We start from the raw sequence: 26,766 nt of genomic DNA, 5'->3' as shown, positions 1-26,766 counted from the left end.
TTAATTGTCGGGAAGCAAAAACCTCTTGGGACACCCAAATATTTTTCTTACAACTGAGAGTATTAAAACATGTCTGGTCTTGGACAAGGTTGGGAACTCAGAGAGGTTTGGTCTCCTCTTCTGGCCTTTTCTTTTTCTGTGCTCTTGCATACCTGGGGCTTCTTTAACTGATTCCTTCCACATGTTGCACAGGACCCGGCTTGTCAGCATTAAAAAAAATAAAAATTATTTATGCGGCGCCAGGGTGGTCCAGTCAGTTAAGCATCTGACTCTTGGTTTGGACTCAGGTCATGATCTCGTGGTCTTGGGATGAAGCCCTGCATCAGGCTCTGTGCTCAGTGTAGAGTCTGCTTCAGATTCTTTCTTCTTCCCACTCGCTCTCTCTCTCTCTCACATAAATAAACCAAATCTTAAAAAAAAAAATTAAAAAATACTTATTTGAAAATAATTTTAGATTTATAGAAAAGTTGCAAAAATAATATGGAGAGTCCCCCAGTCTCTTTGAGGATGTGTGTGTGTGTGCACACACCCACACATTCATCCGTGTATATATATATTTTTTCCTCCTTTTTGGGGGATAAATGCATAGGAGTAGAATGGCTTGATCTTAGTATAGATATATGTTTACCTTTATATGAAATTGCCAAACCCATTTCCAAAATGGTTGTACTGTTTTATAGTCCCACCAGTAATATATTTGAGTTCCTTTTGTTCCCCATCTTTGTTTGTCCATCTATTTTAATTTTAGTCATTTTGGTTGGTGTATAAATGGTATAATGATGTTGAGCACTTTTTTCACGTGCTTATTGGCCAATTCCGTATCTTCTTTTGTGAAGAGTCTTTTTATATGTTTTGTCTATTTAAAAGATTGGGTTGTCTTTAAAAAGCTGCTGGAATTCTTTATATATTTGCGTACCAGTCCTTTGTCAGATAGATGTTTTGCAGACCTTTACTCCCAGTCTGTTACTTAACCTCTTCATTTTGTTAACTGTGTCTTTGGTGAGAATTTCTAAATTTGGACAAAGTCATATTTATTATTTTCCCTATATTACTGCATTCTGTGACCTGAGAAACCTTTGCCCACCTGGAAGTCATGATGTTGGTCTATATTTTTCTCTAAAAACTATATGGTTTTAGCTTTTACATTTGTATCTGTATTACATTGCAAATTAGTTTGTGTGAGTCATGTGAGATGTAGGGGTCTAGTTGATATTTTTCCATTTAGATACCCAGTTATCGCAGCATCACTTGTGGAAATGACTTTTTGTTACCTATTGGATTGCTTTGGTACATTTGTTGAAAATCATGGCTGTAAATGTGGGACTTTCCTTCTGGGGCTCTCTATTCTGTTCCCTTGATCTACTTTGACCACTCTTGTTCTGTGCCATTATTAATAGTTATATATTTCATAGATGTCCATAATCACATAGAATCATTTTACTGTTGAAGGACCTTTAAAAGTTTATAATCTTTGCTGTTAAAAACAATACCGTGATGCATATTATTTATGCTGTTTAATTTTTGATTATTTACATTGTAAGTGGTAGAAATGATTTATAAACAAAAATTCAGAGCAAATATGTACAAGTATAATGTCACTGTTTAACTTTACATAATATATTCTAATTTTTAGTTCTGTGACAAATGAGAGTGCTTGCGATTGGTAAAAAGGTAGAGCAAGGGGCGCCTTGGTGGCTCAGTGGATTAAAACCTCTTCTGCCTTCCGCTCAGGTCATGATCCCAGGGTTCTGAGAACAAGCCCTGCATTGGGCTCTCTGCTCAGTGGGGAGCCTGCTTCCTCCTCTCTCTCTCTCTCTCTGCCTGCCTCTCTGCCTACTTATGATCTCTGTCAAATAAATAAAATCTTAAAAAAAAAAAAAAGTAGAGCGAATACTGTGACCAGCAGCCATGAAGTGCCTATCCACTGGGAGAAGAAGATTCTCCTTGTTTCTCAATGTCTTTGATGGATTGCTTCTATTGTATTGTCAACTAAAGGTATTAGAGTAGAGAAGTATAAAGTCTAAAAACTTCAGAAGGTCTGAGAACTTCTTGTTCTCCATGGGTCCCATAATATAAGCATTTATTTGCATGCATGTCAAGTGATTGAGAATGGGAGGCAGACTTTTGATCAATTGTCTAAAGGTAGTCACTCAATTATGAAAATAGGATAGCAGTCATAATTCTCATCTTATATGCTGCCAGATGTGAGAGGTTATCTGTCGCAGGCTTTTTTATATGGCAATCAGCAAGACATTTAGTTGTGTAAATGATCCCTGAGGTGGATGTTTTTATTTTATGTGGATATATACATAAAATCCCATCACTGTGTGAAGTGTTTGTCAATGCTTAGCTTCTTTACTTGATAATTTATTCACTTCCAAGAGCAGTTTATGGTGGATAGGCCACCCCAGACATCATTTTAAGTATTTGTGATGCTTTTCTTGGGGACGATAGATTTGAAAGGAATAACAGTTATTTTGGGTGAATATTTAATATATTTTTCATGTTCTCAGAACTCTGCTTTTTTCCCCCATCTGGACAGCGAATTAATGGCACATCATGATCTTTTAAAAGGTTCTGATGTGTTTACAATAACAAAAATTAGTATCTGTGATTGAAAGACTACTGAACTGGAAAACCGCGTTTCTCATAAATTATTAAATTATCTCTGCAGTCTAATCAAAGTTTGATAGTTGCAGCTTGTGGTAGGCTAGATTTGGGCAAAGCAGAATGACAGCGGCCAATGCGTACAGCAGGACCGTAGGAACTCTGTAAGAATGGGTTCTTCGTGATTTATGTATGCCTTTTAATTTGTCAGTAGGTTGGAGATGTCAGCTATTTTTAATGAAACAGAAGCTCTTGTCTATGGGAAGCTTTCACTATCAAGCTATGGTTGATTATAAAAAATTGGAATCTTCCAGAACTACCCCCTTTTTCTCTTTTTCTGAGGGGTGACAGGAAAGAATATAACATAGTGAGTCAAAAAGCCATTTACCCAGGTGCATGGGTGCCTCAGTCAGTTAAGTGTCCACCTTTGGCTCAAGTCATGATCCCAGGGTCCTGGGATCAAGTCCTGCATGGCATCAGCCTCCCTGATCAGCAGGGAGTGTGCTTCTCCCTCTCTGCTGCTTCTCCTGCTTGTGCTCTCCTGCTCTGTCAAATAAATAAGTAAAATCTCAAAAAAAAAAAAAAAAGCCATTTACCCTCCATTCTAGCCCCGATGTTGGTGGCAGCCTTCAGTGCTGATCCTATTACCAGGTCATTGTGGACCCAAGGCACTGGGAGCCATTCGAACCCAGCTACCTTCTGAATTCAACTCACGAGATGGTTTGAGATAGAATTGTTGGTTTCGGTTGTATTGGTTTTGAGGTGTGTCCCAGAGTGAATTGCAGGAGTCCTGGACTGAACTCAATCTCTGGTTATTCTTAATGAAAGAATCTCTCTCCTTTTTCACAGAACCAGATGGATGTCCTCAGTGATTCTCTGCTCAGGAATCTGCCCTGGGAAGCCAGTGGAGATTGAACTAGGTTGAGTGAGAGGGCGGTCACAGCTGGCTGCACATTTCCTTCAGCATCCAATTTTCCAGTCCCCTGCCTAGTCTCCTAATCAGAAATAAGCCAGAAAATGAGACAGAACAAAACCAAAACCAAACCATAAAACAAGTTTAAGATGAATTTCATCCTTTGGCTCTCTAGTCTTCTCATCGTATCAGCCTATGTTCAGTAACTTTTGATTACGTGTGTTTTATTTTTAAAATCGGTTTATGTGCCCCCCCCCCTTTTAAAGTGAGAGCTGGGAGATGTGTTTGCTTGTATAATTCTAAAGTGGAAGGTTAAAATTAAGAACATTTTGGTTCTCCTTCCTTCCCTTTATGCTGTGATCTTTAACATCCCCACCGCGGTGTGTGTGTTTGGTTTGTGATCAATTTAGCTGTCGGGTGTTTGTGGTTTTCTCAAGCTGACTCTTGCTGCTAATGAACATGATCATTTATACAGTGTCACTGTAGTAGAGGCATGTTAAATAATTGATTGGGCCATGGCAGGTAGAGAACGGCAAATGTAGTCCCTTTGTTGCTATGGAAATACATTTGGTTTAAGGAGCCTGTCATTTGGACCACATGGGTCTGGAGCGTGTGACATAATTGCCTGTGGTTGAGGCAGTTGGGGGGGAAAATCAACTTAAGAGGAGATGGCATTTTGAAGCAAATTAATATATATTTGGGAGACTTCTTGGACTTACCATTGTGGAGTGACTTATTCTTTTTTATTAAAAGGCTCATTCTTAGCTAATGCATCAGCACAGAGAACGAGTCAAGTGACAGATTTGTTTACTTGCTAACATAGTGAGATCTGATCATTTATTGTGTAAAATGGTTATTGTGTGAGGTTTACGTTCTTCCCTCTATTATCCCTAGGAGGGCTCCCTGTAAGTAAAATTGATGCCATATTTATTAATGTTCCTGAAGGGAAAGGACAGAATATTTTTTCTCTTGTTTTCCATTAAACACACACACACACACAAACACACCCACACCCACACCCACACCCACACCCACACACCCTTAAGTCCTTAAAGGTAGGGGCTATATTTATGTATTCTTTCAACATATATTTCTTGTGCATTCAGCTCGGTGCTCTAAGGGTTTGGAAGTATTGTGTGAGCAGAACAGATGTGGTCCCTGACCTCAGTGGTTGGATGCTAGTGGACCATGTCCACTTTTCTTTGGGTCCCCCTTTAGCACTATCCTTTGCCTCATAGAAACTGTTCTCACTCAATAGGTATTTGATAAACTTTTGAAATAGTTCCTTCTTCTTCCTTCCCAGTTCAGTGTCTCAAGAGGTATTGGTACAATTTGTCAGTAAGCAACACAAAAGTAAATGAAGGCTTAAGCGACATAAGCGCATATCTTTCTGTTAATCCATGCCCTTCCTGTCTTCTGGGGCTTAACTCCAGTTCTGCCTCTGCCATAATGCCAGCCAGGCCAATCGCGGTCTCTTTCTGGATATTGTACTCAGTCAATGTGGCATATTTTGTCTTGTCTTCTTCTGTTATTACTTAATTTTTCTTTTTTTTAAACTTTTCAATTTTATTTATTAGTCAGAGAGAGAGCACGCGCGCACAAAGCAGGGGGAGCAGTAGGCAGAGGGAGAGGAAGGCTCCCTGCTGAGCAAGGAGCTCAATGTGGGACTCGATCCCAGGACCCTGGGATCATGACCTGAGCTGAAGGCAGAGGCTAACTGATTGAGCCACCCAGGCATCCCTACTTATTTTTTCTTGTATTCTTGCCATACCTTTTAGATGTGTTGGGGCAGAAAAAAAGCTAACAGCCAGTGGTTAATTCCCAACACATTTATTTTGTAGAGAAGGAATCAGGCCTGTAGGAATTAAAGATAACTGTTTCATAGAAGAATCACAACTGGTGTCCAAGTGTCCAGACTCCAGGATCTCTTCTCTTTACTCCTATCTAAGCAGAAACACCAGCAAGTGCTATGTTCTCAACTTGGAGTAGAAGTCTTGTGACCATGGGTGATGACTGGGTGGGTTAGAACAGTGGCTGGATAATGCATAGCTAATGGATGCACCATTGGTGTTTTAATTTGAAATATCGAACAGCTGGAAGCCACTAGAGGCAGCCGAGAAGAAGCTTAATGTGAGCAAATTAACGTTCAAGGAAAGGTGCGAGAGATACTTGCTGCTGTGAGTCAGTATGGTTGGGATGACGGAGGGACGTGAGAAATGACCTTGGAAGAGAGGTGCTACCTGTTTGACACATAGAAAACTGAGGGTCTTTGATTTTGAGCTAAGATGCTACAATAAATGCATGATTAAAAAAAGGAATCCAATTCTCAAATGGTATGTTGGCTCCCATCTCTTTTGATCAAAGATTTTCTGATGAATTTTGATGATTAGTTTATTTTTCACCTCCTGAGGAATCGTTCTAATACCCCCCATTCTAGTCCTGGCCCCAATTGGAATTAGGTTGAAATTAAGAGAAACTGCTACTTGATTAAGTAAAAAGGGAAATTTATTGAAAGGGTTCTGATACCTCAAGGAACTTCCGGCTCAGCCTGTGCTCAGACCAGGAACTGGAATGCTGGCTTAGCATTCTATCTGTTTTTCTTTCTTCCTCGGACTAAACTGGCTTTCATTCCACCTAGCTCACCTGGGCTTCTTTTTGCCTCCCAAGTTTATGTTCCAGTTATTGAAGCAACTAGAGAAACTCATTTTGCACTTTCCAGTTCTGGTTTAAATTCCTGGGGGTGAGGGGATTTGATTTTGCAGTGAGTTCAGCAAGGGTGGGAGGCAGGCCAACCAGTCTCCTGTGGTGCCAAAAAGAGCCTCCAGGTCCCGCCCTTGAATTTAACTCTTCATTATGCCAGTTGTGAGGGGGGGGTGGGTGGAAGAGAAGAGAACCCTTTCAGATATTACCCACAAATTAAAATCCCCACTTAAAGTTGCCCAGATTCCTGAAAAGTTATTCGCCATCGGCTGCATAAATGTTTTGAATTTTCTCTGCGGCATAACGAAAAGTTAAATTTCGTCCGTTTTTATCGATTTCATCATCTACGAATAATTGCAGAACCCTAGCTTTTCCATGGACCTGGTCGTTTTGTTGCTCACCTCTCTGAGCTTTTTAAGCTGTGTCGGAAAGGGAGGTGTTTGTTTTTTTGGGGTAACATGGCGTGAAGGTTAAAGGTCTGCAGTGCTTTAGCGTAATGTCTTGACAATTAAAATGTGAATTTTGGGGCATTAAGAAATTTTGTTCGCGACAGACCACATTCTTTGGATTGTTGTTTATGTCCTTCCTGGAGTGGTTTAGAAATGAATAACCTTGAGATGTTCAGATCTCAGAAGGTTTACGGGCTTCAGAGATTCTGATTTTATTTATAGGCTGCAAGAAAACACTCCATGAAGTTTGCTGTGATTCACTGCTTATCACCTTGAGCTCTTTTCACTCAGTGCTGGGAAGGCGCCGAGTCTTGTACAGTAAAAGAACAGAATGAAACTGTGTAGCTCAAAACAGAAGCCCAAGTGTTGTTAGCTCAGGCGCTGCTCATAACATATTGAATGGACCCAGGCCAGTGGCTTCAGATCTGAATTTTTCTGCTTACTCCCACCCCTGTGAGAAGCGAATAGTTTGTCCAAACAGCAGCTGCTTTGGGCCTGGTCCTTCTGGTGGCCGAAGGAAAAGCTAACAGGAGTGACAATTTTCGGGCTCAGCTGAGTAGTGGTCTGACGAGAAGTAAATCTAGATAAATTACGCTTTGGCTTGTTAGGGTACCCCTGACTCCCTCCCCAGGTTTGATTTATGCAGAAGTGCTCGTCTGCTGCCTCTTTTTAAATATACAGCAAATATGTTTTTTGTGTTCTATGCAGATTTGAGAGGTGCATGGAAGCAGGTAGCTGTGAAATGGACATCGGGGGGTCTGCTGAAAGCCATGGTCTGTGCTGTTGAAATATAGAACTCACATATTTAAACCAGGAACATGAAGTGGAACAAATTGGGTTGCAAGCCGGATAATAAAATAAATGATAAATGGAAAGGGACCCCAAAGGTGCTCCCGAAAAGCTGGTGCAGGATTGGAGGCCAGGCTGGGAGGAGGCGGGCGTAGGGAAGGGCTTCGTGCAATGGCTTGTGCATGATTGATGCGGCTACTTATTTTGACTGTCATTTGCTAAATTACTTATTTGGGAGGGGGGAACAGGGAGGCTGTGCTTTGAGGCTTTCTTTTATTGTTTTATTTTTTGTTTTGGGAGGGCTTGGATAGTCTGTTTTGTTTCCTCATTCCGTAATGAAAACTTCCAGAGAAAACCAGCAGCATTTATCTTTGTTTCAGTCTCAAGAAGCATTAGAGTCTTATTTTTCTCTCCCTCCAAGGCGGCTTCCATGGTGGCCAAGATTTGAGGGCTTTTGTGCTTTACTGGGTAATTACCTTCACGGAACTTCTTAAAAATCTCGTATACTTATTGTTGTAACACAGCTATCCCCTCCCCTGAGCTGTTCTGTCTGGTGGCTTGGGTCTGTAGAGGGCATCTTGAGCTTTTCTTGGCTGCGTGGGTCATGTTCTTGCTCCTTCCTCGTCTGGTCATTGAGGTCCTAGAAAGCAGCCTGGTGAATGAGTCTCTGCCCTCGAGTGCCTGTTTCACAGGCGGGTGTAGGCCGCTTAATTGCCTTATCTCTGGTTGCAAAGAACAGACAGACACGTGCTCCTGTGGCTTCTGGTCCCATGAAGCTTATCCTTAGGACCTCGGGAAAGGAAAGAGCCAGGCTCTGGGAAGGGAAGGGGCAGGGGTTGCTGAGGAGAACTGAAGGCTGGAATCAGAAGGTTGCTTGGGTCCCTACTAGTTCTGGGGGCATCTGCTGAGGGGTTGTGGGGTGTCATTCTGGGAGCCTGCCCTCCCTGTTAACCCAGCTACTCTCCAGGTTGCTGGTCTGTCTTGGGACCTGTTGCTTCTCTGCATACTACCGGCTGACTTTATTTCTAACTGAAATCTCAGAGAATTTGAAAAGTTGAGCTAAACTAACCATCATCTATCTCTGAGATATAGCCACATCACTGGTTGATGGCCAGTGGAGGGATCAGTTGCTTTTAGATCAGGTTCCCAATCTTGGTCATGTCAGTGTCTGTTCCGTATGACTAGGCTGTTGGTGGTGTGGGAGAGTGTGTGTGGTGGTGTGCCCCTTTAGTAAGAAAATCATTGCCTAAGGCTGCCCTCAAGTATTGATTGGGAATATTACCAGTTTCCTTTGGAAGGTATTGTGGGCAGGATATACACCTCAACAGGGTGAAAAACACACATGCTTTTGCTTAATGCCCACAAGATACCAGTATGGTGGACGTTTTTATCCCTGTTTTGACACTGAGGAAGCTGGGACCAAAAGAGATTAGGTACTTTACTTAAAGTTATAGACGTGGTAGGTGGCAGAGCTGGGATTTGAAGAATGCCCAGTTTTATTCTACCACGCCATGATATGTTTTTTTACTTTTGAGTTCTTCAAAGACGAGGCAAGGCCATGCTGAAACTTTAAACAGTGACAGCTCCTTCTTGTTTTGGGAAGGGCTGGGGCTGTGAGCTTTTCCCTAGTGCTTGAGAGCCAGGATAGCTTCTCGTTTTTTTCCACCTCAAGGAAAAGAGCTTCTAAAAAAGGTTGGGAGTTTTCAGTTATTGAGAAGACGTGGTTAAAACTCAGAGCTTTGAAATTAGTACTGTCGTCCTTCGATTACAGCAGAACTTGGGTGGGGTTAGGGAGGGTCTCAAGCTGAGAAGTCTTGGTCCGAGGTGAGGAACAGTAGAGGTGAACGTCATTGGAGTAGCTCCTGTCAGTCAGTCCGCCCTCACAGGTTCTCTTTGTGATTCCTCTCCAGCACTCAGATGCCAGAGACCATCCCAGCCCAGGGGCTGGCAGCTGGCATTACGGGAGGCATATAGTACAGTTCGTTGAGCAACTTGTGTTTTCCCTACCTGGCCTCAGGTCGGCTCCTTCTTGATGAGTCACTGTTCCCGCCTGCTACAACCTTACTGTTTTTCTCTTGGTTCAGATTTTACCAGCTGTGGGAGAGAAGGCAGGTTTTCTGGTACCTGTTTGGGGAATTCTTTGGACTTCTCTTTGGCTTTCTTAGTCGTTCAGCTTTAACTTCTGTGTTTCTAATGGTTTTTTCTTATAAGCTGTACTTTGGGAAAATACAGATGCAGTTGCTAGCTTCCTCTCTTTCTTGCCCCTGCCCCCTCCTTTGACATCACCTTTTGGAGGCTATGTAAGAGTGTAGATATTGGAGCCAGACAGCTGGGGATTCAATTCCCTGCTCTGACATGCCCTGGTTGGGTGACCTTTTGCAAGTTATTCAGTCTCTCTGAGCTTGAAGCATGTTAAAACAAAACAAAACAAAACAAACCTGACAAAATACTTAGTACAGTCCCTGGCGCATGGTAATGACTCAAGAAGAGGTAGGTGCTGCTAATATTGCAATGATAATCATGGTAATTGTTGCACTTTCTTCTCAGGACTGTGAATGCTCATTCTTCCCAAAGGGGGGAGCTCTTAACTTTGAGCTGCAGCAACATAGTAATGGACAGGAACCTTAATGCATGGCCTTTTTGTTTATAATCTGTTGTCATACTAGGGTTTGAAGCATTTCAAGTGTTAAAAAGCAAATTTCGTATGAAGATAATTATCATGTTTCTAATGTGGTTGGGACTGAGGTGTTTTAATTAATGATATGCCAGCAACCCTTTCAATAAGGTGAAGTGTGATTTTTTTTCTTTTTTTTTTAAGGCCTTCATCTACTTGGTCATAATTAGGGACATTTGGAACGCTCAGGCATAATATCTGCTGATTTGTACTCTTTCATTAAGCAATTAAGACTGAGTGACCCAGTGACCAGGCTTTCAGGGGATCAGGTTCCAATTTTTGAGGAGGAGGAGATGGTTATGCTCTCTCTTCTTCTCCCCTGCCCATTTCCCCGGAACCGGTACTCACATGCAGCTTTCCTCTCAACCACTGCTGCTGGACATTTTTTTTTGAGGCCTTGCTTTTTTTTATAGATTCTTTCTCCTGTATTTTCCCCTTTCTTTTGCCTTGTGAGCCAATCTGGCTAAATCCTTAGGCTAGAGCATAACATTTTCATATGGCACTGATGGTTTTTGAGGGGCCAGGGGTGATTAAGAATGCACGTGAAAGAGGTGAAGCTAGAGCCATGAGAATCGGGAGGAAGAGGGAGAACATGGAAATAAAAAAGTTGAAAACTTAAGCATTGTTGATTTCATATCTAACCCTGATTTTTATAGACTGAGCTCCTTAAGAAATAGGTACCACGCTTGACTTGTTCTGTCTCGTATTCCTGTACTTAGCGCTGAACCTGTGGTGCGGAGTAGAATTTATTGAATTATTTATTGAGAAAATGGAGGCTCATTGATACGTGCGTAAACTACATTGATCTCTATGGGGCAGAGCCTGGGTCAGAATGTGAATCTCCATGACCCAGTGAGGGAAATGTAAAGAACCGAATGAGGTAAAGAGGGCAAGAATTAAAAAAACAACAACAACAAAAAACAATGGAGGGTCATATTAAGAATGTCTAAGAAAGTTACAAAACAGAAAATGTGAATTTCCCTTGCTAGTAATTCATGTGGAGTGAACATGGAGTGTGTGGATGTGTGGCATGGCATAATTCAGTGCTGCTGTTTGATTGTTTTTCAGAAAGTGGGGTGGGGGGATGGTGGTGAGCAGCTGCATGACAATTTTGCTGTTGTTTGGTTTATATCTTCTCCTGATTTTGTCCAGTTATTGCTTAACTAGGATGACTTTTCAAGCTCAGAGACTCATCATTTTTTCCATCTTCCACCGTAGGCTTATGGTTGCTATGTTGAATTATCATTAATTTTGAAACTCTTTTCCTTGCTATTAATGCAGATGATGCAATTTTGAATCCATTTTCATTTGTCAGATCCTTTATGCAGCAGGGGACTCAAAGGCTAGTAGGAGTATGACAGAGCTCTTCATTCAACAGGATTTTGAGGTTTAAGCCAGGACTCCAAACATGCCCTCTTGGGGTGCAGGCTCCGCGAACCAGACAGAGTCTGTTCCTCTCCACATCCCCTGGTTGCTCCCGGGACAGACATGCAGAGGAGCCCCAGGGGCCTCCAGGAGCAGCAATGCTGGTAAATGCTCCTTGTGCCCTGGGGCCCTCTCAGCCCACATGATGGGTGGAGTCTTCTCCTTTCACATCCTGAAGCTAGGACGGTGTTCTTACTCTGGGATCAGGTCAAAGGGGAGGAGTGTGCTGGTGACTTTCTGGGGTAGGGGTGAAGTGAGGGGGACAGATAGTTCCTGGGGAGGAGGAGGAGAGCACAGATTGACCATCAGCCTATTCCCATCCTTTCTTTCTCAGCTCAGGGGCATGTGGTGTGTGTGGTGTGAGTAGAGGTTCCCTTAGAGGACAAGATGAGGGCCATCTGTAGCTCTTCTTGTTAGAAAGCATGTTTCAGTGTTTTACCTCAGTGATGTTTTCGCAGGTGATTGCAGCCATGCTGACTGCCAGATAAAAATTTTAGCCCCAAAAGGAGTGGAGAGAGATGGGTACAAACCAGTCACTGGAGTGGGTGTATGAGAGAACCAGTGTAAGGGCTGTTTTGAGTGGCATATAGGATGTGTTTTCTTGCTTTCTTTATTTTAAAGATTTTATTTATTTATTTATTTGACACACAGAGAGAGAAAGAGCACAAGCAGGGGGAGTGGCAGGCAGAGGGAGATGGAGAAGCAGACTCCCCACCGAGCAGGCCTCCTGATGCGAGGCTCGATCCCAGGACCCTGAGATCATGACCTGAGTTTAGGCAGACTCTTAACAGACTGAGCCACCCAGGCACCCCAGGATGTGTTTCCTTTAGCTCACTGGAACACACATTGTGGTTTCCAATTATGGAGGCACCTAGAAAAATTAGTTTTGAAAATCTCTAAAGTATGCCCATAGACCCATTTACCAATTCATCTGTAATTACTTATTGATCATATACCATGTGATGGGGCCTGGCCAGCCCCTGCTCAGAGAGAATAGTGAAATTTGGTGTAGGGTTTTTGAACTGTCGTGCTGTTTGTGATTTAAGTTATTAGGGAAAGCCCATTTACCCTGAAATCGAGACAGATAGCCTCTGGGAGTTGTAAGTGGAAATTTCATCTGTTTCCGCTGTCATTTGGTGAAGGTAGTGCACTCATACCTTCAGGAGTGGATTATGCACAATCAGCGGTGATGAATGTATGAGCATTTTTAATTAGTCTTCATGCCCTCTGTCTGATGCAATCAGAAACCCTCTATCAGAGGAGAGATTTATAATCAATCATTTCATCATCTTCTGGGGTAGATATAAACCCATTTGCTTTTAGGCTGCAACTTAAAATACCTGCTTTGGAGAATTATTATTTAACCAGGCAGATATCTATAAACCAAGTATATTTTGAGCATGTAGGCTTAAATCTCAAATTGCAGATTGCTCTGATTAAGCGTAATTGTGTGAATTAAGGTGTCTCTAAGCCTTCACTCTGTGCAGAGGAAACCTAGTGTTAGAGCAAAAGTGTTAGCCCGACATCAAGGAGCTGTGAGTTCTAGGCCTAGCTTTGTGAACCCAAGTTTCCTCATCTATAAAAATAAAAAAGAATCGAAATACCTTGTATTTCAGTCCTCCTTAAGTCAATTAAGGTTATGTTACTTATGTCAGAACCCTAAAATGGGGATGTCTGTGTGACTCAGTTAAGTGTCTGCCTTCGGCTCAGGTCATAATCCTGGGGTCCTGGGATCAAGCCCTCCCATCAGACCCCTGTTCATTAGGGAGTCTGCTTCTCTCTCTTTCTCTGCTTCTGTGTACGTGCACGCTCTCTCTCAAATAAAATCTTAAAAAAAAAAAAAACAACCCCAAACCTGTAGTAAACAACATTTTTGGACTTTTTACTGTGTGTCGAGCACTGGGCTGTTGTACAGCACATGACAGCAGGTGTGTGGCAAGTGCATCATCTCATTTATTCCCATATCACCTAGGAGGCAGTCACTAGGAGAAGGCCACCCTGTCTTAGCCTGGGAGTTCTTGGTGGAAAGGCTGATCTCCGTAGCTAAAGATTTGGAGATGTCAGGTATGAATCCACAATAATTATCGAAATAAAAATTGTTGACTGAACAGAGTCCTGCCTAGATGATCTTTTGTTTGCCTTAGAGGGTCTGACCAATTTCTGCAATTAAAGTGAAATCGACAAATTAAAAATTTCTAATTTAACTGACAGCCAAATAAGTCCTCTATTTTGATCCTCTATTAAAATGATTTCTTCTCGGGGCACCTGGGCGGTTCAGTGGGTTAAAGCCTCTGCCTCAGCTCAGGTCATGATCCCAGGATCCTGGGATCGAGTCCCACATCGGGCTCTCTGCTCGGCAGGGAGCCTGCTTCTTCCTCTCTCTCTCTCTCTGCCTGCCTCTCTGCCTACTTGTGATCTCTGCCTGTCAAATAAATAAATAAAATCTTAAAAAAAATTTTTTTTTCTCCCCAAAAGTGAAATTCTAGAGAATTTAAGAACAAGTTAATCTTTATTGTTGGTCAGCAGCATTAGTGAGGACATAGAAACTGAATCACTTTCATTCCCACACTAGGTGTTCAGAGTATAGACTAGTACCATTCTCTGGGAGCGCACTTATATCAAAAGCTTTCAGATGTGTGTGTACCCTTACATTTCTACTCCTGGGCTTTTCATGGAAGGACAAAACTGAGGATGGGCTCAAATGTTTAGTAAAAAATGTTTATTGTCCACTGTTTATGACTGTAGATCCCCAGCCATTAGTAGATTGGTTAAATGTACATATTTAATGTTAAAATATGTCATTAGAATGTATTGTTAACCAAAAAAATTTACACAGCTTTAAAATCAGTATGTGCAATGCGAACCCATCTTAGGGTAACCACATGAACTGGCAAATATTTACATGTAGATGTGGGTTTAAAGTAGTATATCTGGAGTTTAAAATAGTTCTTTTTTGTCTGGGTGAATGATATTAGTTGTGGTTGTTTTTCATATCTGCATTAAATTTTTTTCTGTAATCTGCTTTATTTTTTTGATAAAAAGAAATTAGCAAAAGCAAGTAATGTGAACTGCCTGAAATAGAAACCCCAGCTCAATCCAAGGGCTAGGAATGGCTCACAAACGTGAATTTGTGAATTTGTGTAATTGTTTTGGATGTGTGTAATTCTTATCCTGAGGTAATCCAGTTGGGTTAGCTTGCCTTTATTCACAATGACAATTGAGGAGGTCTTTGAGTTCTTTAAAACAAGATTTAGAAAAATTTCACTCTGATTGCATCCCCCCCCCCAAAAAAAAAACTAAAAAGCAAAAACAAAGACAGAAACACTCTCTGGGGACCAGCCTTTTTTCCTTCAATAGTTAAAATTAATACCAGTGAAACTTGTTAATTGTAAAATTTAGAATACACAGACAGATAAACAAAACAAAATTAAACACACACACACAACCCCACTTTACATTTTGGGTTGTGTCCTTCCTGAATTTAAATTGTATGTGCATGTTTGTACACATGCGTACGTGCACGCATTTTGTGTGTAATCACACAAAGAGATGTATGTGAAGTGTCTTCTTACCTGGTGCAGACAGCCACCAGTCCACCAGACCGTTTAATGAACATGGGGACTGCGCTTTGTTGGACGTGGTCAGAGTTCAGGATGCAACAGCAGGGCCTGGCACTTAGCAGGAATTGAATGAATATTGATGGAACAACCTATGTCTCGACTATCTTTCCAGATAACTGGCTTTACTCCCAAAGGTTATTTTGATGACTAGCTGGAATCTCATTGTTTGGATGTACCACATTTAGTTGTTTCTGGTCTTTAAGAAAGCACTGTTGAAATAAATGCCCTTGTAACTAAATGTTTGATATGTCATAAATTATTCATTATCATTAATCACCCAATGATCGAATCATTGGATCAAAGGATGTGTTTCTCACTTTTGATAGCATTGACAAATGTCCTCTGGAAGGGGTGTGCCATTTTACCTTCCCAGTGAAAGGATGCAGTGCTTGATTTCATTTACACACTTGGGATCTTGGACCTTTTTTTTTTGAGATAATTGTAAACTCACATGCTGCTGTAAAAAATAATGCAGGGAAACTCCTTGTACTCTTTGCCCTGTTTCCCCCAATGGAAACAGATTGCAAAACTAGAGTATAATATTAAAACCAGGATATTGACATTGATACCATCCATAGACCTTCCCCAATTTTATTTGTTCTCATTTGTGTGCATGCCTGTATTACCTGAAGTTCTGTATGAGTTTACCATCCGTGTAGGTTTGTGTGCCCCCACCACAGGCAAGATACTGAGGGGTTCTGACACCGCAATCCCCCTTCCCCCTTCTTTTTCTTTTTTAAAGATTTTATTTATTTGACAGAGAGAGAGGAGGAAGCATGCAGAGAGCCTGATTCGGGGCTTGATCCCAAGACCCTGGAATCATGACCTGAGCTGAAGGCAGAGGCTTTAACCCACTGAGCCACCCAGGCACCCTTGCAGTTCCCTTTTTGCAATCATGGCACTTCCTCCTGCCCTCCCAGCCCTTCTCTTCCCGTCCCTAACCCCTGGCAACCACTAATCCATCCTCCCTTTATTTTTGTCATTTCAAAAATGTTCTATAAATGGGGTTGTGTAGTATGCATCCTTTTTCATTCAGCACAATTCCCTGGAATTTACCCAAGCTGTTGCTGTTAGCAATAGTTACTTTTTACTGATGAGTCATATTTCATGGTATGGATGTGGTACGATTTGTTTAACCATTCACCTGTTGGACATCTGGGCTGATTCTAGTTTTTATTGCTACAAAGAAAGCTGCTGTGAGCCTGTGTGTGTAGGGTTTTGTGCGAAGGTAAGTTTCATCCTTTGTGATAAATACCCAGGAGGTCAGTTGCTGGGTTGTATGGCAGTTACATGTTACCAAAACGGTGGTTGTACCAGTTCACTTCCCACCGGCGGTGTATGAGTGATGCAGTTTCTCTGCATCCTCACCAACATTTGGTATTTGTCACTCTTTAAAATTTTAGCTTATTTTGATAGATGTATATTGTGGTCATTGATCGATGTCATTGTGGTAAATGTCCATACGCAGCTTTGGCCCATTTTCTAATTGGATTACTTATTTTTGCTGTTGAGTTTTGAGAGTTCTTGAGTATTCTAGACACTTTGTCAGATGTGTCATTTGCAGATTTTTTTTTTGCCAGTCTTTATTTTGTCTTTTCATCTTCTTCACATACGCTTTTAGAGAGTAAGAAGTTTTTAAAATTTTGATGAGGTTCAATTTATCAATTTTTCCTTTTATGGATCATGTTCTTGGTGTTGAGTCTCAGAACTCTCTGTCTAGCCAGCACGGCCTTTTGATTCGTTCCTCAGAGACCCTCTAAGATTGATCATGATATTTCAGCTTGGGGTAACTGTGTAGGAATCGGGTTGGAATATTTTTAGCTTTATTAATAAGTGGGCTATTGTCTTCCCCTTTCTCACATCTTCAGTTGGGAGGATATAAGGACTCCCTTTTATTTCATGCTGTCAAGAGCTTTCACAAGATGTTACACTCCTGCTTCAGAATGGGGGCCCCTGAGTCTGATCATTTATCCTCTTCACAGTCTCTTTTGCCAGCTCTACAGCTTCTTGAATTGTAACAGGCAAAAGAAACTCTTTATTTTTACTGTGAAGAATGGTGATGAATGTGGAAATGGGCATCCCTGGGACTAATGGGCTCCCCCGCAACCCAGAAGGGGCTTTTGCTGAGTCACAAGCTGCAAACCTTTAGGGGTTTGTATTTTATGTATGATGGCTTCCCTTAGGCCAAGGTGGTCGTGTGTAGTATAGGCGGGCGGTTGACTGTGAGCTCTTGAGCCTAGTTTTTCATTCCTGCTCTTCCCCTCACTAGCTGAGTCAGCAGAGGCGTGCTTCTTAATCTCTCTTCTCCAGTTTCCTTATTCGTAATATGGGGATAATAATCATATTTACCTCATGGGGGTGCTCCAAGGATTAAGTCATTACCTGTAAAGGGCTTGGAGCATGGCCTGGGGAGCACGTACAGTGCTCATTGTTGATACTTTTATTATTATACCTCTTGTACCAATGTAATAGAAGTATGTACCTCGGGTGCTTATTAAAATGCAGATTCCTGGATCTCCACTCCTAGACCTACTGCATCAGAAGCTGAAGGATTAGGGCTCCAAGGAATCTGCATTTTTACAAAGTTCTCCCATGGTTCTCATGAAGGCTCAAGTTTCTGAACCATTCCTCAGTCATTTCTGTTTGTCTGCAGTAAGTGAATGCTCTGGTCTTTCTTGATTGGTGGGGTTGAGTGCTGCTGACAAGGCAATACCTTTCCTCTGAAAGCATTCCTGGTGTTACCAAGAGACAAACCGAAGTGCTGTACAGAATCAATGTACACTGGAGCTGTACGATATCCAGCTGTTTTCAGGGGCCTTCCCAATGGGCCGAGACAGGTGTGAGACCGTAGGAAGGGGTAGAGTCTGTGGCAGACTGGATCGTGAGTACCGTACCTTCAGATCTCCAAATGAAAATAATAGTAATAAAAGAGTAAGTCAGGGGGCTAGATTTAGTATTCTGACTGCCAGTCGTAATAGTCTTGTGTAGGTACGGAGCAGCATCTTTTGACCGTGTGTGTGTTTGGTGAGGGGAAACTGTGTGGTGCAAGAGACTCTGTTCTCAATCTGTGTGTCAGGTTTTTCTTATCAGCCGGCAGTTTTTCCATCAGCTTGTCTGTTAGGGATTACTGTCCAGAGTAGCCACTGGAAACTACACTCTGGGACCACCTTGGGCTATACAGATAGTTGTACATGCTTCCTTTCTCAAAAAGAACCACTCTCTAGCACTTCTACAGCAAGGGCTGCTGAGAAAGACACAGAAGTTCCCTCCCCGAGAGACGTTAACTGACATGTTCTCTAAACAGGACATAACTTTGCCTGGAGATACCCTTTCAAGCTAGAGGATAGCTCTTGAAAACACAACTGGCTTCCTTCTTGTCATGTAACGGGAGTTCTCTTAACCTGTCTCAGTGGTTCCCTGTACCTTCGGTTCTCTTTCTTCTCTCTGGAAACCATGCTGCCCACCTCCTGCCGAGTGTTCTGTCTGGTTGACGACTTGCTGGGTGTTCTCAGGCTTCTCCCCTGGCTGAGCTGTGTGCATTGTTACAGTAATTAGGTAACTTCATCAGACAACATACAAACTGATAAAATATGTGTGTGAAAACAGAGCTGTTTCTATGAAGTTGAAGTCTTTGTAAAGACTAAATATGGGCAAGTTGCCGTTATGACATTGCTGTCGAATCGGACGGGGAAGAGATAACTCTAACAGATTGGGAAGATGTTTAAAATATGAAAAGATTCTACGCTTTAACTCACACTGAGATGTTTCTCAACGTCGAGTAGCCACGCTGGAAATGATATATTATACATTGTGAGCATATACCTTATGAGGTTCATGCAAGAAGGGCAACTTTGAACTTCAGTCAGTATGCCTGTACTTGAAGAAAATAGCTTGCAATGTGAAAATATTGACAAGCAAATTTACTTTTTTATGGTTCTTGATAAAAGAAGGTGTTTAAGATGTGTATATATGTCATTTTTAATGATTCTCTGCCTTGAATGACATTTTCTGTTAATCTACTGGTTATCATGTTAATTGCAATAGAGTATTTACAGTTGTTCCTTCCTATAGAGCTATATGCTAACAAAATTGAGTATTTGACTGAGGCTGGTCTGCACCGGGTAAGGGGCAGGTTTTCTTTTCAGAGAAAACATCGTTCTAAAAGCTATGGTATCTGTAAAAATGCCTTTCAAAACAATTCTTACTGAAAACTGAAGTTTGATGTGTTCATTATTTTTTTTAACCATAGCTCTATTTAGTTCTAGTTTTTTGGATACTTAAATGTCAGTAATTCTACAATTGGTAAAATCAACATTTTGTTTTCTGTTCCTGTGAAAAATTTCTCACATAAATGACGTTCATTATTCAATATAAGATGATACAAAGTGATTCATTTTTCAAGTTCAAGGGTATTCAAAAGAGACTCGAAGCAGTAAAATTGGGTGTAATAAATTATCCTTACTTCAGACGTGAACTGATAAGTTGTTTTTATAGAAGGCCTTAGAGGTAAAAATAAGTTTAGAAAATAAAAAATAGTAATAATCAGCTTATTTGGCTGAGTCTGTTCCGTTCCCATTATGTCCTCCGAGTGTGTCCTGTGTTCCCAAGTCAGGCAGGCTGCTCAGCTCCTCAGGTCACACCCAGCCGACTCAGGGCTCCACGAGTGTGAGCTGCTTACAGCTTCCTGGACCAAGGGTCCTTCTAAGTAGCAGTGTTGAAGGTAGAACAGGCAAGACAACTTGGATAAACAACTACATGAATTTTTCTTCGTACTGACTTGGGCCAGAGTCCAAGGGAGAGACACAGTTGAATAATACGTTTCCTGAAGAAGAAAATGTGCTTTTTGGAAATATATATATACCCTCTAATTGTAACTCGAGAGTCTGCTGTCTCTTGTGGTCTGCACGCTATTAGGGGAAGCTAGTGTTGTCACTTTCCTTTTCTCCGGGTTGTTCATCTCTGTTCATAAAGGGTTTTTTTTTTTTTTTAAGCACACCGAACTGGTTTTTAGACCCTCTCTGGCTTTAGCAACAAAACTAGATAGAGACAATAATTTATTACCTACACATGCTAAGTGCCCAAGAACATTTGCTGAATGAGTGAATGACTTTGCAGGACTCAACAGACATCGCTTCTATTTGCTAATCACCTCGAGTGAAGACAGACATTATCATTAGGTTAATAAACTATTAAAGTCGAGAGTGGGAATGTTAATGCAGGTGGACTGAAGTCAGATCGCCTGGCCTGGGCTGGGAATTGCACTTTAACCGCCACGCATACATTTTGGCAGTCCTTGATGTATCTTCTTCTTTTCCACCGCGAGAGCTCGTTCTTTCAAGACTCCTGTCTGTGTCATCACTCTCCAGTAATATTCATTAAGCTCCTGCCTGCTGAGTACTGCTGGGTTTCAGTCCCTTTTAATGAGCGTGAACGTTTAAGTTGAAGGATAGGCTTTTATGCGACACTGCTTTGTCCTGAAAGGGCCAGTCTGTGAGTACACATGATTTTTGGCACTGTTTTCCTCAGTTCAGTAAGCTAATTAGATCAATCACATATTTTTGTTGGCACGCTCTGGCTGCCTCTTTAAAACAAGGGGTAAATCAGCTTGTCTTTGTCCTGGGAGATGTTATCAGACCTGAGCCCTTTGTCAGCATTAGCCATTAGTGGGTGCTTTATCTTGATTTTGTCAATTGCCACTTCCTTTACACAGGAGATGTTCATGCCCTATGATTCCTTGCTAATCACCTTTGTCGCTTAGGGCAGCATACCTTTTCCCTCACCCCACGTTGCTCCTACAGACCACAGTGTTGCGCGATGCTTTGTTTTGTGCTCTTGTTGGCCAGGTTTTTAAAAAGATGTTTTACAAATAAGTAATGGCACTAAATGTTTCACCAAATTTACAGAAATCAAAATAAAAGGAAGCGTTTCTAGTCCGGCCCTCTTTGGGTTGTGGGATGTGGCTTGTTTGTCCTTGTTTTTTGTTTTTTTTGTTTTTGTTTGTTTGTTTTTTTTTTTTTTGCTCCCAGCATGTAGTGTTTCTAAGTTCTCATAATTTTTCCTTCAAAGCAGGTTTTTTAAGTTGCCCCGATGTTTTCTCCTTATCTTCTCACCTAGCCCAGTCAGTCCCTCATCACCAATCCAGCTGCTTTGTCTATAATCTCTCTCTGTCAAAAACCCCATTCCAACATATCCCTTGTTTATCTACCAGACTAATTTCCTTACGTTACTCTTTTGTCCTGTAACTAACTGCTTTGCTCAGAAATCTTTATTAGCTCCCAATTGCCTAATGAACTAGGGCTTTGACTCACTTGTCTGGCTTTCATTCTCCAGTTCTGTGCACCCTGTCAGCTATAGTTCCTGGACTCTTCGAAGGTCCACCGGCCGCTTTGGGCGAACTTATTTGCTGCTCTGTCATGGTGTCGTGGTTAAGAGCATGCGTTCTGGGGTCACATTAGCGTGGGATCAGATGCTGGTCAGCCATTTACCTTGGGCAGTTCATCTTTTAGGTTTCTTATCTATAGATTGGGCATAATGATGGTTCTTCCTTCACAGAAGTGTGAGGTGTGAGTTGTATATGTCTCTCTCACAAAGTAAGAATTCAGCAAAAGGGTGAGCTATTAAGGTATTATGCATATGTAGTCTAAAATGCCCCTCTAATCATTGTCTCAGTACTTACGTATGCTTACTGTGTGTCAGACACTGCCCTAAAACTCCTAACTGAATTTGTTTACTTCTCACAAGAACTCCGTGAGGAAGGAACTGAGAGCAGTCCTGTTTTATAGAGGAGAAGACTGAGTCTGAGAGTTGGAGTGACTTGCCTAAACTCACATGGTTGATAAATGGCAGGGCTAGGATTTGAATCTTGGCAAAATCTAGCTCTAGAGTCAGTGCTCTGAAGCACTATTCTGTAAACCTAAATTCTACTGGTGAATTCCCCACCGCCAGCCTCTAGGGATGTCTCTTTGTCTGAACTCCTAATGTGTGTAATCGGGTAATAGGAAGACTGAGTTAGTAATTGCTGGAGTCCTCATTGTTTTGTGTCCTACAATGCTGTACATAGACTAAAAATTCCTTTGACGATGAAGTTACTACATGTGAAAATAGAGATTTTGGAATATGGAAACATCAAAGAAGAAAATAAAATACCACCTGCTGTTCACATGTTATCTGTCCTCTTAGTGTTATTTATAAATAGTTTACATATATACCTGGTAATATAGAGTATATTCATCCATTCTATACAATTATGGTCATGCCATGTATATAATTTTATATCCTGCTTCCCTTGCTTAACATTGTGTGTTTGCCTATGTCATTAAATATTCTAAATCACCATTATCATGAGTGCAACTTAATTGTTTGTGTAATTTGTCCGCAGTTGGACCTACTGTTTACATCCAGTTTTCAAATGACTAATAAATATTTTTATAATTTAGTGGGTCATAGGTCCTGGCTTTGAAGCAGACTTCTGGTATAGAAGCAAAATTGCCTTTTGGAGATTGTACCAGTTTATTACTTCACTATCGTGGGAAACTCCGGGTGTTTCAGTGGCCTTGTTGACTACTTGTTCACTGTTCTTGTTGATCAATAACATTTTGATTAGTCATTGCTAATGTGGTAGGTGATCGAGGGTGAGGGGTCAGGGCTCAACCTGAAGCACGCGATGTTCCATGAGTACTTACCTGGTTGATTTTTCAGTAGAGATGTGAGGGACTCTGTAGAATTCTAGGATTTAGGAACTGGAGGAGAGTGCACAAACCATTTAGCCCATGTTTTGAAGATAAAGGAAGTGAGATACAAGGAGGTTAAGCAACTTGTCCAAGTTCTTAGAACTGGTTAGGAACGGAATGAGTCTTGCTTGATCTGGTTTTCAAACCCATTGATTTTTCATTATGTCACACTGTTTCTCATTTACCTTAATTATTCATTTACATCTGTCCGTCTGGCTTCCCAGACACAACTGACCAAATTTGGAGGTACTGCTTCGAATAAAATAATCAATGTTTGTAACTCTTTGGGGCTAAGCTAAGAGGATTCTGGTTGGCATAATCAGGCAGTCCAGCTTTGGCACTATGCGATTCCTCCTTCCCCGACGTAGAGCCTGTCAGGTGCCAGTGCTTAACACCGATAAAATAGAAGAAGTTGTGATGATGGGGACTTGCATGATGACCTATCCCTGACAGAGAGAAGCCTCAGGCTCTGTGAGGTTGTTTAGTGCTTTGTGCTTGGAAACAGCTTTCTTTAGGGGTATGGATTGTGGTGGTACTTGCCATCAGGCTGGGAGGCTCTCTCTTCCTCCATGGTGTTGAGGAAAGCCGTGGTGTGGAGCTAATCCGTGGAAGCTGACTCCATCTGACTAAACCTTGCCCTGGAACCTGGTCCTCAGAAGCATCTTCCTATCTAATGCAGCCTTGCTTTCCAGGTTCGGAAGTGTGTAAGTCTTCACTGCTCTCACTCTCTTTGCATTTCTCTTAAGGACAATTGGTTGCCCAGGAAGTCTGGGTAGCATGGAGGAGTATTTCTGTATATCGGTATTGGGAGATGAGAAGTAAATGCAATGAATTTTTGCAGTTCATATCTTTTTTTTTGATGTTGTTGTGATTAAGCCATAAAAAAGTTAACAGCTTCAAGGCTGGAAATGAACATTAAATTCATATCTCTCCTTTACTGCCAATAAGATTGGCTAAAATGTCCAAGCCAGATATTTCCTTACTTTTCTTAGTCTCAAAATAACCTGCCTTTATCACCCTGTCCTTAAACAAAGAGCATAGGGTGTTATTAATTGATGACAAGAACTATCTTGATGGATTAAAATTTCCCTGTAAAAATAATAAAAAAAAGAAACCTGCTTTGAAAATCCTTTGGCCTTTGGGGAAAGGTGAATGCCTAAATCCTAGTTAATATGCTTTTGGATGAGAAATTTAGAAAAGGAACTTTTTTTTTTTTTTAAAGATTTTATTTATTTATTTGTCAGAGAGAAAGAGAGCGAGAGTGAGCACAGGCAGACAGAGTGGCAGGCAGAGACAGAGAGAGAAGCAGGCTCCCCGCCTACGGAGCCCGATGTGGGACTCGATCCCAGGACGCTAGGATCATGACCTGAGCCGAAGGCAGCCGCTTAACCAACTGAGCCACCTACGTGTCCCAGAAAAGGAACTTTTAAGAGATAATTATGTCCGTTTATCTCTCAGGAACATACTATGTTGTTTAAACATCATGGAAATGATAGGTAAAACTGGGCTTCAGTTTTTGGCATGACAACCCCCTTTCCCTTTCCTATATGTATTTGTCCATTAATTCACTCAGATATTATTAAGACCTCTTATGTGACATGCATTAGATAAGGTGTTAAGATTTTAACAGGGAGCAAGCAAGCCTAGCGAAGTGAATCTCTTCTAAAATAGGGTTGGGAGGCCATAGGAAGAGGACCATACGGGAGTACTCATTGGAGGAATGATGAACTTATTGAACTTGTAAGCCAGCCAGAACAAAAGCCCTTCCCTTGGATTTAACTTTGTCCTGGCCACGGCAACTGGATCGTCCGTAGCCTTTGCTTTGAAAGGAGCCGGTTTGGTTTTGCAGGTTTTGCAGGTCGACCCAAGTTAGGTTAACCCCCAGTTAACCTAATTTCCCTGTTTGGCATAGAGGATCTAAATGAAAACTACATTCCTAACTTTTCACTTTTATAACTCTGCCCCCTCTTTGTCTTCCTTGGAACACAATTTGGATAGAAACTTGAGTTTGTCCACTGAGTTGCAGTTCTAATCACCCAGATAAATGCTTTTAGTGCCTGTGTGTGTGTGTGTGTGTGGTTTTTAAAAGAATTTAATTTTATCTTTTTTCAGTGCTCCAAAATTCATTGTTTATGCACCACACCCAGTGCTCCATGCAATACTGCCCTCCTTAATACCCACCACCAAGCTCACCCAACCCCCACCCCCCTCCCCTCCAAAACCCTCAGTTGTTGTTTTTTTTGTTTGTTTGTTTTTTAAGATTTTATTTGTTTATTTGTCAGAAAGAGTGAGCACAGGCAGACAGAGTGGCAGGCAGAGGCAGAGGGAGAAGCAGGCTCCCCGCCCAGCAAGGCGCCCGATGCGGGACTTGATCCCAGGATGCTGGGATCATGACCCGAGCCGAAGGCAGCCGCCCAACCAACTGAGCCACCCAGACATCCCCCTCAGTTGTTTTTAAACAATATTTAGTGAGTTCTTTCCTGGTCACCAAAGGCATGGAAAATCTAGCAGCAAACAAAATAACAGACCTTGCTTTCATGGAGTTTATAGGCTGTTGGGGCAAAAAGTCAAGTCCTTCTGGAAAGACTTGCTAGTGGTGGAGACATGCAAGGTGAGACCTAAAGAGTGAGAAGATCTCTTAGTCCCCCAAGACTTAAGAACATGCCTACAGTGAATAGTTCTGGAAATGTGGGGATATGCATAGGAAATGTGAAAAAAGGAGGGCCGTGAATTTATTCAGGCTTAATTACAGTCTTCATCTCAACAGCAGAAACTATCTGCTGTTATTTGAGAGCCTAAACTTTGTTTCTCTAGGTGGCCAGGTTCATGGGCAGAGGGAAATGCAAAGTCTCCAGTTACAACTGCAAAGGCATTCTTTTCGGACCCCACCTGATCGGATCCCGCAGCTCCGACGACTCCTGCCTCACCACTTGTTCCCTTAGTTGGAAGACCATGTAGTCATTCTTTCTCTAGATTGGAAGTTTTGATTGGAATGAGTTTTTTTCTACCCAGAACCCGGGAGAAAATAATTGTGACATGCTTCTGCACCATGGTGCCACTGCCTGGCCTTGGTTTGTTCCCTGAAGCGTTGTCATGAACGCATACAGGCTGTCAGCTGCATCCTGCATCGTGTAAGAAGTGGCAGGAGCACCTGCAGCTGTATGTTACAGAGAAGGTCTCTCTGAACCAGGACGTACTTCCCTATTTCACGTGTAAATGGCAACTTGAAGAGAAAAGACGCCCTTTGGAACAGGCCACAGACTCACAGAAAGGCTGAGGCTAAAGCTCCAAGATCAGCTCATCAACATTCTTTGAACTTTCTTAGACAACCCCCCCCCCCCCCAAAATCTTCTTTGGGAATCTCGAATATAAATCTGCTAAAAGCAATGAATCGACACCTTAGAGAGTTTTAATATTCATTATTTTTTAAATGCTTGTGCACTGATTTTCCCCAAAGCTCTTGGGTTTTGGCAGGAACAGGCTGAAAAAGAGCTGATTTATATTTGTGCTTGCGGCAGGAGAGACGCTGCCGAGCACTTACTTGCAGTGCTGCATTTTCTCTCCCTAGCAGCTCTGTGACGTAGACGGCATTATGATCATCTCTATTTTACACGTGAGGCATTAGGCCCATTGAGCTTTAATGTCCTGCCTAAGGTCACATGGCCAGTAAGTGATGGGAGTTGGCCTTGAACCCGGGTTTCCCTGACTAACCAGTCAATGTCCTTAATTGCTGATCTAGTGAGACCCTAGCACTAGACGTCACAGGCTGTTGTCTTGACCTCCTGAGGTCACATTTGTGGTCATTGTCAGTGCCAGGATCAGGACTCAGAAATTCTGATCGCTGGTCAACGTTCTTTGC

The 26,766-nt window shown here is 41.9% G+C and overlaps 1 protein-coding gene across 2 annotated transcripts in view; it reads left to right on the top strand.

Moving 5' to 3' along the window:
- Positions 1-26,766, top strand: part of FHIP1A (FHF complex subunit HOOK interacting protein 1A) — a 228,112-nt gene that overhangs the window by 106,324 nt on the left and 95,022 nt on the right. Inside the window, exon 3 of one of the 2 annotated variants that reach the window (XM_045993525.1) lies at positions 13,530-13,621. The exons of the other annotated variant lie outside the window; for it this stretch is intronic. The gene's annotated coding sequence lies outside the window, so the exon portion shown is untranslated. The remainder of the gene's footprint in view (positions 1-13,529; positions 13,622-26,766) is intronic. 2 annotated transcript variants of the gene reach the window in all.

This window comes from Meles meles, chromosome 2 (genome assembly GCF_922984935.1).
Source record: "Meles meles chromosome 2, mMelMel3.1 paternal haplotype, whole genome shotgun sequence".
Lineage (NCBI taxonomy): Eukaryota > Metazoa > Chordata > Mammalia > Carnivora > Mustelidae > Meles > Meles meles.
Note: the sequence above shows the minus strand (reverse complement) of the source record. Positions and strands in the feature narration are given on the sequence as shown.